Source organism: Thermobia domestica, chromosome 11 (genome assembly GCF_964235325.1).
Source record: "Thermobia domestica chromosome 11, izTheDome1.hap1.1, whole genome shotgun sequence".
NCBI lineage: Eukaryota > Metazoa > Arthropoda > Insecta > Zygentoma > Lepismatidae > Thermobia > Thermobia domestica.
In genome coordinates this window covers 119817142-119831230 of record NC_137464.1, presented here as the reverse complement: position 1 = coordinate 119831230, position 14089 = coordinate 119817142, and the positions used below count along the sequence as shown (strand labels likewise).

At 37.4% G+C, this 14089-nt stretch overlaps 1 protein-coding gene across 3 annotated transcripts in view; it reads right to left on the bottom strand.

Annotated features, from left to right (window-relative positions):
* PIG-H (Phosphatidylinositol glycan anchor biosynthesis class H) overlaps positions 1-14089 on the bottom strand; it is a 68829-nt gene that overhangs the window by 33031 nt on the left and 21709 nt on the right. The gene's annotated exons all lie outside the window — the stretch shown is intronic.

Genomic DNA, 14089 nt, shown 5'->3' with positions numbered 1-14089 from the left:
CGTGCATTTGCTACGGGCAGTGTGAAAGACCTTCCCCAGGGCGGTCGACCGATAAAACGGAGGGAAACGTGCCGTGAAGCGGAAGCATCAGTGCAGCAGTCGCCTTCAAAATCAACACGTAAAATGTCTTTGGAGCTTGGTATTCCTCGGACCACCATGATGAGGCACATGAAAGAAGATCTAAAATTGAAGGTTTACCGTCCAATGCATGTGAATGAACTGAGTGACGTCGACATGAATGCGCGGAAAGAGGCATGCAAAACTCTCCTTAAAGCATTCCCTTCCAAACGATTCCGTGGTGTAATCCGCATCTGAGAAGGTTGCAAGGCTACGGAATTCGGTCTTAGTGACCCTTTCAGCTGAGTTTCTCCACCCACTCCCGGCTGTGAAGAATGTTTACAAGATGGCCAGTCTTATATCTAAATTTCCTTCTAGAAATCACAATTCAAGGAAACAAAAAAGATGCAAATGATGGAATAAATATTAAATGGATAAAATATAATGACGTAATTACATAATTTAATAAAGGTAAAAAGTACTTTCAATTACACCAGAAACTGAATCCATTATATGAACTAGCTAATCCTTAATAGCCTATGGTTTTCCCTCTTCAGTTTCTATTTACATGTTTAATAGCTCGATAAGCTGATTTCGTTAAAATAGAGGAAAGCTATATGTAAAGTCATTTTTGTCTAAAGCTGGAGATAACCCTTTTCGAAATTATTTTTGGCGTTAGCTGAATTCACTTTCTTAAGGAAAGTCTGTTGATGTAATTAATCCTTATTACCTATTTGGTCTAGGAATTAATTCGTGCGGGTGGACAAGAGATGGCGCAACGAACGGAGCGTCCCACAATTCCGTGTATCCACACATGTGTTGCAAACCCCTGTCATCGCGTATCGTTCGTAGTATAGGGCAGTGGATTAAAGCGTCAACAACACCAGTTTGTAGTTAAGTGAACATGGCGCAATTTGTGCCTGATAAAGTGTTTTTGCGGGGTGTCCTGCTGCATTACTTTAACATGCAGAAAAGTGCGACTGAAAGTCATCGTATTTTGGTGGAAGTGTATGGTGACCATGCTCTAGCTGAGCGAACGTGTCAGAAGTGGTTTGCACGGTTTAGAAGTGGTGATTTCGGCTTGGCAGACCAAGAGCGAGCTGGACAGCCAAAAAAATTTCAAGACGAAGAATTGACAGCATTGCTCGAGCAGGATTCGTGTCAAACGCAGGAACAACTTGCAGCAGCATTAGGCGTTGATCAAACAACAGTCTCCAAACGCTTGAAAGCCATGGGAATGATTCAAAAGATGTCACATTGGGTTCCACATGAATTGAAAGACAGAGACGTTGAAAGACGAAAAACCATTTGCGAATTGCTGCTTCAACGACAGAGCAGAAAGGGGTTTCTGCATTGAATTATTACGGGTGATGAGAAGTGGATCCATTACGAGAACCCTAAACGAAAAAAGGCCTGGGTGAAACCAGGTGAACCAGGTTCATCACAACCAAAACGAGATATTCACTGTGCAAAGGTTATGCTGTGCATATGGTGGGATATGAAAGGTGTGGTGTACTATGAGCTGCTGCAACCGGGTGAAACTATGAATGGAGAACGTTATCGACGACAATTAATGCGTTTGAAGCAAGCTCTGGCCAGAACACGACCAGAATGGGAGAACAGACATGATAAACTTATTGTTCAACATGATAACGCTCGCCCACATGTCGCAAAACCGGTCAAAACCTATTTAGAAAATGTCGGATGGGAAGTTTTACCCCACCCGCCGTATTCCCCAGACGTTGCTCCTTCGGACTACTACTTGTTCGATTGCATGAACAACGATTTGATTGGACAGCGGTTTACTTCTTCAGAAGATATCGAAACATGGGTCTCTGACTGGATCGCTTCCAAGGATGAGGACTTCTTTCGCCACGGAATCCGTACATTGCCTGACAGATGGGCGAAAGTGGTGGCTAGCGATGGACAATATTTTTCTTAAGGTATTTATGTATTTTGTGTTTGTACTACAGCTTCAATGTGTGCGTACCAACCGCACGAATTAATTCCTAGACCAAATATAAAAGGGAAACGTCTCAGCCTGTGAGTAACACTAATTTTTAAGTTCATAATCATGCTTAGACACCAGTATTGCTAAACGGAATGTAACACGAGGATTTATTCTTTAGAAAAATAAATAAACAAAATGTAGCAAAAGAAACTGACTTGGCGGATATCAGTGAACACTTCGAAAACTGCACTGAACTGATCAAATCCTATTCACTAACTGTAAGACGAACACACGACTAACTCTATTTCTTGAAATGGAAGAGTCTTGGAGAAAACAAAGCAACGGATGTGGTATTAGGTATGTGCATTATCCATTCTCAGTATTTCACTTGACACAATCTGTTTCACATTTATCAGATGGTTACTGGTTCACATTTGTGAAGAATACTCTCATTTCACGATAATTTAGAACTTGTTTTAAGTTCTCCCACTGAACTTTTTTTTAAAGTGTGTATCCATTCGTGCTTCAAGATATAGTATTATCTTTAGTCACTTATTGACAAGTCATCCATATAAAGTATCCTACGATAGAGAAAAATTAAGAGCACTAACTGCAACGTTTTCGTTTCATTTGACCGAGATCTCGCTTCTAAGTTGGATGCCAAATAACCAGGCCCGAATTTATATGTTGTTGTCCCTCCCCCCCCCCCTTCGAAAACAACCAATATTAGAACTGAATTCACAGTTTTTGGAGTCGCTGAGATTAATAAATGACAGTTTTAAGCCAATTCAACTTCAAAATCATACTCCACTCCCCAGGGAGGGGGCGAGATTTTAAAAGTAATCCAAAACGACAGATACTAGTGTTGAATTCATAGTTTTCGAGATCGCTGAGTTTAACGATATCAGTTTTAATGATGTTCAAGTTCATCCTTACTCCTTGGGATTGGGGGGGGGGGGGGGAGACGAGGATGCCTTTTTTTAAAAATGATTAGGTAAGTTAGCTAATTAGTAACTACCGTAATTAAACACATTAATATATTTCTTGCGCTTGCGCGGGACTCTGCGGGTTGCTAGTCTTAAATATTACTTTATTGTGAATCTTTAAAAAAATCCAAAATTTTGCCGCCCCCTAAATTCTGCCGTCCTGTGCTCGAGCACAGAATAGCACTTACCTAAATACGGATACCCAAACTCTTCCTGTTTTCCTTATAGCTCCTTATAAGGAAAACAGGTTATATATATATATATATATATATATATATATAAACGAAAACAGATAATAAGCCATGATGATATTTTTCTTCAGGAAGGAAGGTAGGAAATTAACAAACGGGTAATCACCACGAAGGGCAGTAACCACAGACCCTGTCAAATTTTTAAGTTAAAACCAGTTAAACCATAATAATAATAATAATAATAATAATAATAATAATAAAGTTGTTTGAGTCGATAATGAACGCTAGATGCAAGAAGTATAAATTCAATGGTGATGCGAGGTAAATTGATTTTTAATTTTATTTTCTGGCTATGGAAGTATCGAGACTGAAAAAAAAGTGTCAAATAATTTGTATTTATTTTTTTCGAACAATCTCTCCAGATTCTCCCTGTAGTATAATAAATTAAACTATAGCGAAATGAGTAAGATATTTACTCTCAAATACAATATATTCATTGATAAGTTTTTAAAACGCCTTTTTTCGTCCTTCATTTTAAAGACGGAATTTCTCTGCCCTTTAACTGCTGGCTAGCCATGTGGCAGGTGTCACTGAAGCTTGATTTACATCTCCTCCCTCCAAACGATCAGAAGGGAACATTTCTTTGGATTTTCCCACAAAACATAGCATTCATAGTATTTCTGGCAACTCTGAAGAAATGTTTGTTTCTGGAGACTAATAAACTATCGTAGGTTTTCAGAGGGCAACAACTACACCCTCTGTTCCTCGCTTCCTCACTCCGAACTTGTATTCTTCTCTGAAGGGGACATTACAGTCATCTTCACAGACGAAAATGAAATGAAATTTGAGTTTTACGTCCCACGCTTATGCCGGTTAGGCTAAAGGAGACGGTGATAATGAGAGATGAATGAAATGGTGGAATGAAGAAAGTGGGAGGAAACGGGAGAACCCCGAGAAAACCCCCGCATACGGTGTTTGTCCACCACAAAGTTCACTTGGCGGGAGCAGGGTTTGAGCCCGGGACCCCAAGCACCAGAGGTGAACGCTCCACCATTAAGCCAACGCGGCCCCTATCTTCACAGACGAGTGTGCTATCTACCGAAGTATGCATTCTCAGAACGTTGTAATGTGGTATAAGGAAAACCCCGGTTTTACAGAGATGGAGAGAAACCAACCACACGGAATGAGTGGAACACGCATTTTTGGGCCTTACTTCTTCGAAGACAATGTTAATGGACATTCTTACCTGGAAATGCTTAATGAGCGGTTGGTGCCTCAAGAGGAAGAAAATGATATCAAAGACACTGTTGTGATACAGCAGGATAGCTGTATTCACGTGCGCAATTACCTGAATCACACGTTACCTGGTCACTGGATTGGAAGAGGTTGTGCACCTTCACCAGTTCCCTTTGCCTGGCCTCCAAGAGGTCCCGATCTGACGACACCAGACATTCTACCATAACTGACACTATACTGTTAAAACTAAACGGGGTGGGGACGGGGGGATCCCACTTCCGGACCACCCTGTACATCTGTAACTACTGGCTACAACAGAGGAATAAGATAGAAGATAAAACCTGTTCCTCGGACGCTGAAAAAATATCAAAAACTCATTACTTGATATGTCTTACTGTTTTCGTTCCCTGGCGATAGAGGCTGAAATAAACAATTAGAAAAAGTTATTTTGAACCACTTCCGGTCTGAACAGAAGTTAAGGAATAAGATAGAACCTACTCTTGGGACGCTGAACCGGTTGTAAGAAACCTTTTTCTCGGTATACATGTTATAGTTCTTGCTCAATGAAAATCAGTATTGAAATCAGAAGTACCAGTACATTCAACCACTTCCGGTTTCGATGGTGTTGCGAGTTGTCAACTTGAGATTACCGATTGCAAGATACAGTTCGTTGCTATTACCGTTTCTGTTCTATGCAATCAATGTTGAAACCGGAAATTAACTGAACTACTTCCAGCCTAAATAGAAGGTTAACTAAAAAGATGGAATCTATTCTTGGGAAGCTGAATGGATTACAAAAAATCGATTCTGAATCTCTCTTATCGTTTTTCCTGTGATACCTGTCTACAGACAGACAGACAAAGCCGTTCTAGACTTCCGACACTTACGCACAGCATAGTTTGGAAGTCTAAAAAGATAATTGCCACATACGATTATATGCTATACTATTTACAGGGTTCCCACAAAAAAGTGAAGATCGGTTTCCCTGACAAATTCTTGAATATAAAAGGGAAGATATGGGGTAAATTCTATCATACACTTTTTCAACGGCCTCCTTCATCCCCATGGCCATCTAACACACTCCTTTAATTACCATTTACATATTAGTTATGTTCGACATGAGTAATTGTTATTTACACAAAATATATCATGCAAGTATATAACAATATATGAATGATACAGTACCACATACCTTGACACTGCAAATTAGACATTTTTTGCTTGAAAAAACAATAAAAAGCAATATAACATGCAGTCAGGAATATATTGTCAACTCTCCCTAAGACCTAATACTATCAGTCCTAAAATGAAATGAAATGAAAAGTTTTACGTTCCACAATTATGCCGTCTAGGCTAAAGGAGACGATGATAATGAGAAATGAATGAAACAGTGGAATGAAGAAAGTGGGAGGAAACGGAAGAACCACGAGAAAACCCAAGCACATGGTGTTTCTCCACTACAAAGTTCACCTGGTGCGAGCTGGGATCAAATCAAGGACCCCATGCACCAGAGGTGAACGCTCTACCATTAAGCCACCGTGGCCCACTATTAGTCCTAATATTGCCAATTTTGAGGCATGTTAATCCTCACATTTACATTTTTAAACAAAATTTTGTTTTGCTTTAAGTTCTTGAATTTGTTCTACGAGAGCGTTTTGTTCTTGTTTGTAACATTATTCCATATATTTCTTCTATGCTTCTAATTTTTTAACTTCAGCACTTAGTTTTCTTTCTTCACCTTTCATTTTATTTTTCTCTGCACTTCTGATTCGTTTCAGCTTAAGGTATTCATCGTAGCGTCTCCGAGCTGAACGAACTGGGAGAAGCATTCTTCGATCAACAGGAACAGATTCTATACCTTCATAGTTCATAATTTCATAGAACAGATTCTACACTCCTTCATTTCTCATCATCGTGCACCCGCCTCTGTGCTACTACAAAATCTTCGATTTGGTTTTCTACAATATATGTCTTATTGACTGAGAACCCGCCCTCAACTGAGGCAATGCCACAGGATGAAATTACACATTTTCACAACATTCCACAAATCAGAATATTCTTGCTTTTGGACATTATTTTTGGAAAGAAGTCACCTAACCTGATGCCCATCTTCTCTTGACACTGCTTTCTCAGCTACAGAATCCGATATTCTGTTATGCTCATGCAGTTTGTAGGAAGCTTTTTAACCTAATCTGAGCAAGTTGTGGATTGTTCTTTTGTAACCTGGGGTCCAAAGCTACCACATTACGTACCAGTTTGTACTTCAGAGGGCTCCTTTCCACAATCATCTTGACTGTGCCCAATTTCGACAGTCAAACCTGAAGGGTAGTTTATCTTTATCTGATGTTTTCAGTTCTTTTAGTAATTTTTCTGTATTAAAATCGATGTCAACGAAGATGACAAGTCATACTTCGATTTCTGCTTTTACATGATCAATTATCCCCCTCTCTGTCTCTCACACACAGTACCTCACTGCCTCAGCAAGAAATAGCAACACTGCATCACTGTCGTCATTGGAAATTCTGTACCATTGTGGTCTCCTTCACATATCAATCTGTACAACTGATAGAGGAAACAATTTTAGATTGAAAAATGAATAAATAAATAAACTTGCACATTTACGTTCCCTAACTTTCCATGACATTTTATGCAAAATGCATGATTTCCCTGATTTTCAGAATGTGGGAACCTTGTATTTAACAGGCTGTAAAATAAGTTGAAAAATTCTTCAATATTCTAAAAGAAAGAATGCACAGAAATTAGTGGGTTAAAATCGAAGAAAGCTAAACACAGAAGAGTACGTGTTTCCTCCATTTTCTTCACCTGGTTCATCGTTATTACATTTGGTACAGAAAACACTGTTTAACAGAAGACTAATTAATTACAAATATCAAACATGTTTAATGTTCAGAGATGAAAGAATTAGCTGAACAGTTGAAAAAACAGGTCAGTACAAAAAGAAGTACTAGCGCTGACCCAAATAGGAAAGCCTCTGAGCGCAGAAGAGTTTCTGAGGGGGCCTTTTAATGTTCTGCCCAGGATTGATTAATGCTTAAATAATTTAAGATGTTATATGATTAACACTGTACATATTGTATCTCGAACTGACTAAGTTTTTCACTGATTGGCCACATATCTCTATCACTACCTACACCCAGATTATCTTGAAGGATATCACAGGGAATTTTTGCAGTATTGCCCAATAATTTTCAGTACTTCCAGTATCGATACAAATTTCTAGTAGATTTACAATATTTCAAGTATCAGCAGCAGGGTAGGCTGGTTTAAACCAACTGTTTAAAAAAAATGGCTAAAAAAAAGAAAAATGTTTTAAATCATGTGAAGTTCATGGTGACGTTTCCACATAACAAACCATCTACATTAGTTTTATCTCCTTTTCACTTTCTAATCATGGCTTCTCATGTTCAATTCCCGGTCGAAGCACAACCCTTTTTTCAAGTGTAAATCAAGTAGCGATTCGGATGTCATTTTAAGCGAAAGTCTTCTCCTTAATAACCTAGGTATTACATAAGAATGTTAAGCCTAAAAATACGAAACGAAACCAAATTATATATATTTCTGCTTGCTTGAATGCCTGTTCATTTATAAAGAAGCCAAGATTGCTTAAATATACTGATGGACATGGCAAAATTTATCGACTGCCTACATAGCTTCCAACATTACTTTGGATTGGACTTTCAGTTTTAATTTTATTGAATGAAATCTACGTAATAAATTTGTAATTTAATACCTCAATTTTAGCGTACTGATTATGATACGTTGACCATAAAATTTTACATGCAAAGCAATAACAGGATTTTCCCGGTGGCTAAGGCGAAAGTTTCCCGATTTAAGAAATTTACTGACCGGACCACCCAACTTTATAATGAAAAGAAACAGACCCGATTTCCAAATATATTACTGGACCATAACTGTAAATATTCAATGTCAATTCTTTTTCATAGTTATCAGAACAGACTGTATGTACTATTAACAAATGTTCCAATCGAATGGGGCGGAGAGCATCATTACTAAGGATAGCATGGCATAAAACACAGGTGGTTGAATGTCATCTTTTTCAATGAACATAAAACAATACCTTTGAGCTGAAAGTTGCCATTTTACTTTTCTTTCTTTCTTTCTCTTTCTCTCTCTCATACATACATGCATGCATGCATACATACATACACACACACACACACACACACACACACAAAAGTTCCCAGTCTCTCCCCCCCCCCCCCCCCCAAAAAAAAAAAATCCACGACATATCCAGGACAAATCACCAATTTTCCAGGACTTCGACATAGGAAGGTATAACAGGATTGCAACTGTAGGTTTAAAACTCACAAGAGTGAAATGAAAAGTACAGTAGCTTATACAGTGAACATTAATACAGGTACGGTATTATAATACACAATAATTAAATACAAAAAGCGGAGCGTACTGTGCTGATTTTTTTATGGCCTCTCAACTACTCTTACCCGATCCACCCACATCCAGCACAGGTATTTTTATTCTTCCTGAATGACATTTTAATTGTGCACCGAACAAATTTACAAACAACAAAAAATCTATTTTTCATACATGACATCTTCATTGCGTGACAATCTGACATATAATTAGGAAAAAACGAAATTATATTAAAAGATTTTCAACTAAGTATGGAGTTGTGTGATTTCCTCATCTATAGACATAATCTCTTTCTTCTTTAGCGAAGCTGCTCTACGGATAGCATTTGACTTTGTCAAGCATGACTTCTGCTCTACTTCATGTCCCCGCACAAGCTGGTTTGCTTCGGTCTCCAAAGCTTCACTTGTTTCCATCAAATTCCTTTTCTTTTCCTGCAGCTGTTGTACACTTTTATTTATCTCTTTCCTCTTGCTCTGCACTTGCCTTTCTCTTTTAACAGTCCTTATTTTCTCCAGCTCTGCTATATAGCACTCCCTTGCATGGAAGGCATGATGCAGCATTTCTTTCATGATGTTGATTGAAGTAAGGTCTTTATGAGAAACGTTATCATACACCAATCTATGGAGGACTGATACTGGTACAAAGCACAGTTTCTGGAGGATAGTGCTAGTGAAGACAGCATCCAAGAATGGGTTGACAGACTAGTGGATGAAAGAAAAAGAAAAATGTTGTTCCAGCCAACCACCCTATGGGAGAAAGAAAGCCCACCAACTACCCACACATGAAGGATTATGACAAATTATTATTCAGCACAAAAGCATGAATAGCAAACAAAAACAGCAACCAATTAAAATCTTCATTATAATTAAGAAAAATTTGACATTCAGCATTTCTGTAAATTTCAAGGACAGATATTTATTTTCAAGGACATTTCCAGGACAAAATCAATTCAAGCACATTTCCAGGTTTTCCAGGATTTACAGGACGAGTGGGAAGCTTGAAAAACGAGAAATTACAAAGTCAATACAACATTCACAACACCGCAAAAACTTCTTACATGAACACCAGCCTGAAAAATTAATGAAACGAACAATACCTTGTGAGAAACAAGAACGAGCCCGTTACCAATCGACCACTTATCAGCTTCATACTAAGTAAAGTAGGCTTTTCGTATCAGGATTGGCTGGTTTAAACCAAAAAAACGAAAAATGTTCGTACAAATATAAGTGTTCGTAAAATCTTGATGAACACACATTTGTGGGTTATCACGTTTCACTCCCGTACATTATTCATATTATCTCCAGATCTAAATTCCCTATTCATTACTCAAAGAGATTATACTACAAAAGCCACTTTTTATATATAAGTTTATGAATGTTTCTTGTGTGATTTTTTATAGTTTATTATTATTATTATTATTATTATGCAACTGCAAGAAAAATTCTAAATATTGTTTCTTTTTAATAATGTTTACTATTGATAAAATAAATTGAAATGCAGTATTTTTTTGGATGTGGGATCAAACAACCCGCGTAGAGGCATTTATTGAAATCAGAAGCATCTTTGGTATCTATTTATGTATGAATGGGTCAGAGCCAAAGTTGACTCAAATAATCGTATCTTTATTCAATTTTCTTACTGATATGCTAATTAGGTCGTTGTATTTCTTTAACTTGGACTAAATTAGTTCTTCTGTAATCTGCAGTATTTTGAAATTGTCCATATGTAATTCTGTATAATGGTTTCACTTGTGCAACTGTATCTTTTTGTCCCTCTGAAATGACTCTTGACAATTAGACAATTATATGATATTAACAAGTATGTAAAGATCAGTACAACGTATTTTAATCAGGAGTCCTTCGTGAGTGAGTTGCCAGACGTATCGCATTTGTGGCCAATTAGTCCCGGTTTCAAGTTCAAATGGAGGACAGTTTCTTTCGGCTGTAAGTCGAGAAACGGTTTGGATTCCGCTTTAAGCTTATGTGACTCCTACCAGCATAACCTGGTTGTTGCATAGTAACACCAAGGCGAAACAAAGTTATTTCTGTCCATATGTGATATAAATACATAGAGCAAATTATTTAAACAAAAAAAGGAGGGGGGTTCTTTGGTTTTTTCAATAAAAACCATGGTTTTTACCAAGACTGTTTCGTATATTAATTGTTACCATGAATGCCGGAAATGAATACTAAAAACTGTTCTGCTCTCTTTCGACTCTACCCGCAACTCTTCGTTTTTAAAGTTGTTTGTTAATATTATTTTATTTTAATTGTCGAAAAGGTTGTCGGTGCGTTTGAAAATACTAAAAAAATAAATAAATAAATAAATAAATAAATAAAATAAAAGTAAAATTAAATAAAAGCAACATTTAAACAATCCATAACTAATTTACAAGGAGCCAAGAACGTACACTAAATTATGATTTTTTCTTATGGTTATTTAACTTACAAATATTATAAATGTTGTAACAAAGAGGCATTAAATATCGTACAAACGCAAAATAACTATTAAGTAAGAACTGTGGTTTTATAAAGACCAACTATGGAAATAATAGTGCATTATAATGGTATGCAGTCTTGCTGGGAACAGATACAAACTCTTGAGAATAGTATTATTATTATTATTGAAGATCTGAAAATTCAAACGTGTCGGAAGTCGCAGAAGGGATCAGCCAAAAACCACGTACGACCAATGAGCAAAAAGGACGGAGGAGTGAAGTATGCAAGGTTTATGAAGGGTGCGCTAGGTAAACAAGGTTGGGAACTACTGACCTAGATGATACAAAGGGTACCAGGACTCGACCATCAGCGGCAAGAAACTATTGATTCTCAATATTAGGAGCCAGAACATCCCTTAACCTACTAGTCATTTGGACTCAATCTTTCTTTACTTTCGTCTTTGTTTTGTTGAAGGAACTGGTTCTTATTAAATTGAACTGCTTTGTGAACATCCCTACAAGTAGTTTAAGTTTCTAAATAATTACAGTTAAATGTTGTTCCGATTTCCGATTCTAGTATTAGATTAATATATACATGATTTTTAAAGTAATATTGTACAATTCCCATTCAGTGCACCACGTAGTTTCACCAACGAGGATGAAAGATGATATATGCTCTAGACTCGAACTCTAAAAGACTACAATGTCCAATAATGCAGAGGCCTAGGAATGGGCATGCCAGAATAGATACAGTTAATTTCAATGTTCACGAGCGTTTGAACTGGCGCATTATCTTGGAAAATTAGGACACTGGACTGATACAACCTCTGAATCGTAGATGAATGTTATCACCTAAAATGTCCTAATAATCATGAGCCAAAATGCGTCTTCAGAAACAATCACGAGTCATATTGAATACCACGAAACTGCAGTCCACAGCACCAGAGCCACCGTAGATGTTTTGCGGCAGGGAGGAGAACGTTTGAAGCATAAGCTTCGAGCGTCCGTTATACATAAGCATGAACTGTTTGTAATCAGATAAAAGAAAAATACGACTCATCGGATCATATTACGCGTTTCCAATCATCGGTAGTCCACTATGCATGTTCTCGGCAGTGGTAAATGGTTTAGAAACTTAACCTTGCAGAGGATGTTCAATTTATATGCTTGTCGCAACAGGATGTTCCAGATGCCGATTGAATTCCGCAGTAACTTTTGTTGCATTCTCTCTATACCCTTGGTAACAATCCTCTCCAATACTTGACGATCCCTGTTACTGAGGCTTCTCTTTGGCCACTATTATTCTTCAGCTATGCTGTTGGCCATGAGTTCTGTAAGTCATCAACTTGGAGACTGTTTCTCGCAATACACCTCACAAACTGGCTACCTTAAATATACTTGAGCCAACAAAAAGGTCTATTTGGAATTTGAAACGCAAGAGGTCTCTAAATTTACATCAACCTCGTCTGCACGCTTCAACACATATTTCCGTCTATTGCGCTTGACGTATTACAGACGTCCCACACGATCTACTAAAATACCACTAACAATGGGCGGGAAATCCACACTCATGCATCTTCAGTGTTATCTCACACACCTTACGTATCACAACCTACAGATATACTCAGTATTTTGATAACCATCTGTACACATATCACTTCTCAGTCAGGATCATATATCCAACATGTTTTAAGGTCATATTTTGTTGTGAAGTGAGTCTATTTGTAGATCTCGTTAACATTACGATTACCACGATGATGCAATTGAAGATAATACATGTCCTTATGCTTGACACCAGGTTCATTATATTCCATGCAACCATAAATGCGTCGTCAGAGCTACCTCGAGAAGGATCTACACATGTAAGTAATTTTATTTATTTTCCTAGGACTCAGTCTACAGCAGGTACACAAAATTGTTATTAGCATACTTTGGTCTTTCCTGATTACAAATCAATAAGAAATCTTGCAATTAATTCTTTCCAGTCACAATACTGCAATTTCCGTACACAATTATGGGATTTAAAGGTTAAGATTAGCTTCCTACCATTTCTACGTAATGAACGTCGCTATGGTTGGCGAGGTTTAATTGAATACTATACGATCTGGGTCACGTTAACATATTTGTTGAGCAACGTCTTCGAAAACAAACTGATAACTATTCCTGAATGTCTGCATTCGAAACGTCGCAACACATATTCAATATTTTTACCTAGCTGATAGCCCGAGAAAACTAATTTTACGTCCTGCTACGAATACAGAACTAATTTTCTGTCTTGCTTCAGACTTAAATTTATTTTTTTCAACGAAAGGGTTCACACAGATATTGAAATGCAAAGAATCCTGAATATTTTCTTTTTCATTATCTAATACGGGGAGAGTCGGTTTGAAAAGAGGAAAAACTTTTCCTCTAACATTATTTCTTTCTATCAGCGTCTGTCACTAACTATAATAACTTTACCCTGGATAATTAATACAATTTTATTCAGATATACCGAGAAATAGCCTAGATACTAGGTTTTCCTGTAAATTTACCCTAAAAGTCCTGTGTGTTTGAAATTTAACGACATCACCGTGCACTTCTACAACAGACGAGAAGTAATCTAATTAAACCGCCTGATCATCTATGTTCGAATAATACTTGACATCTACTGAAGTGTTCATGCTGTGAACTACAAACGTTAATTTCAACTATTCTCTCAAGAAGCTTCTTACGCACAATATTTCCCCACAGCTGCTAGGTATGAAACTAAAAGTCTAAGGAAATAATAATAATAAATGTTAAATCTATAGGGACTTCCCTATCAAGCTTTCCAATT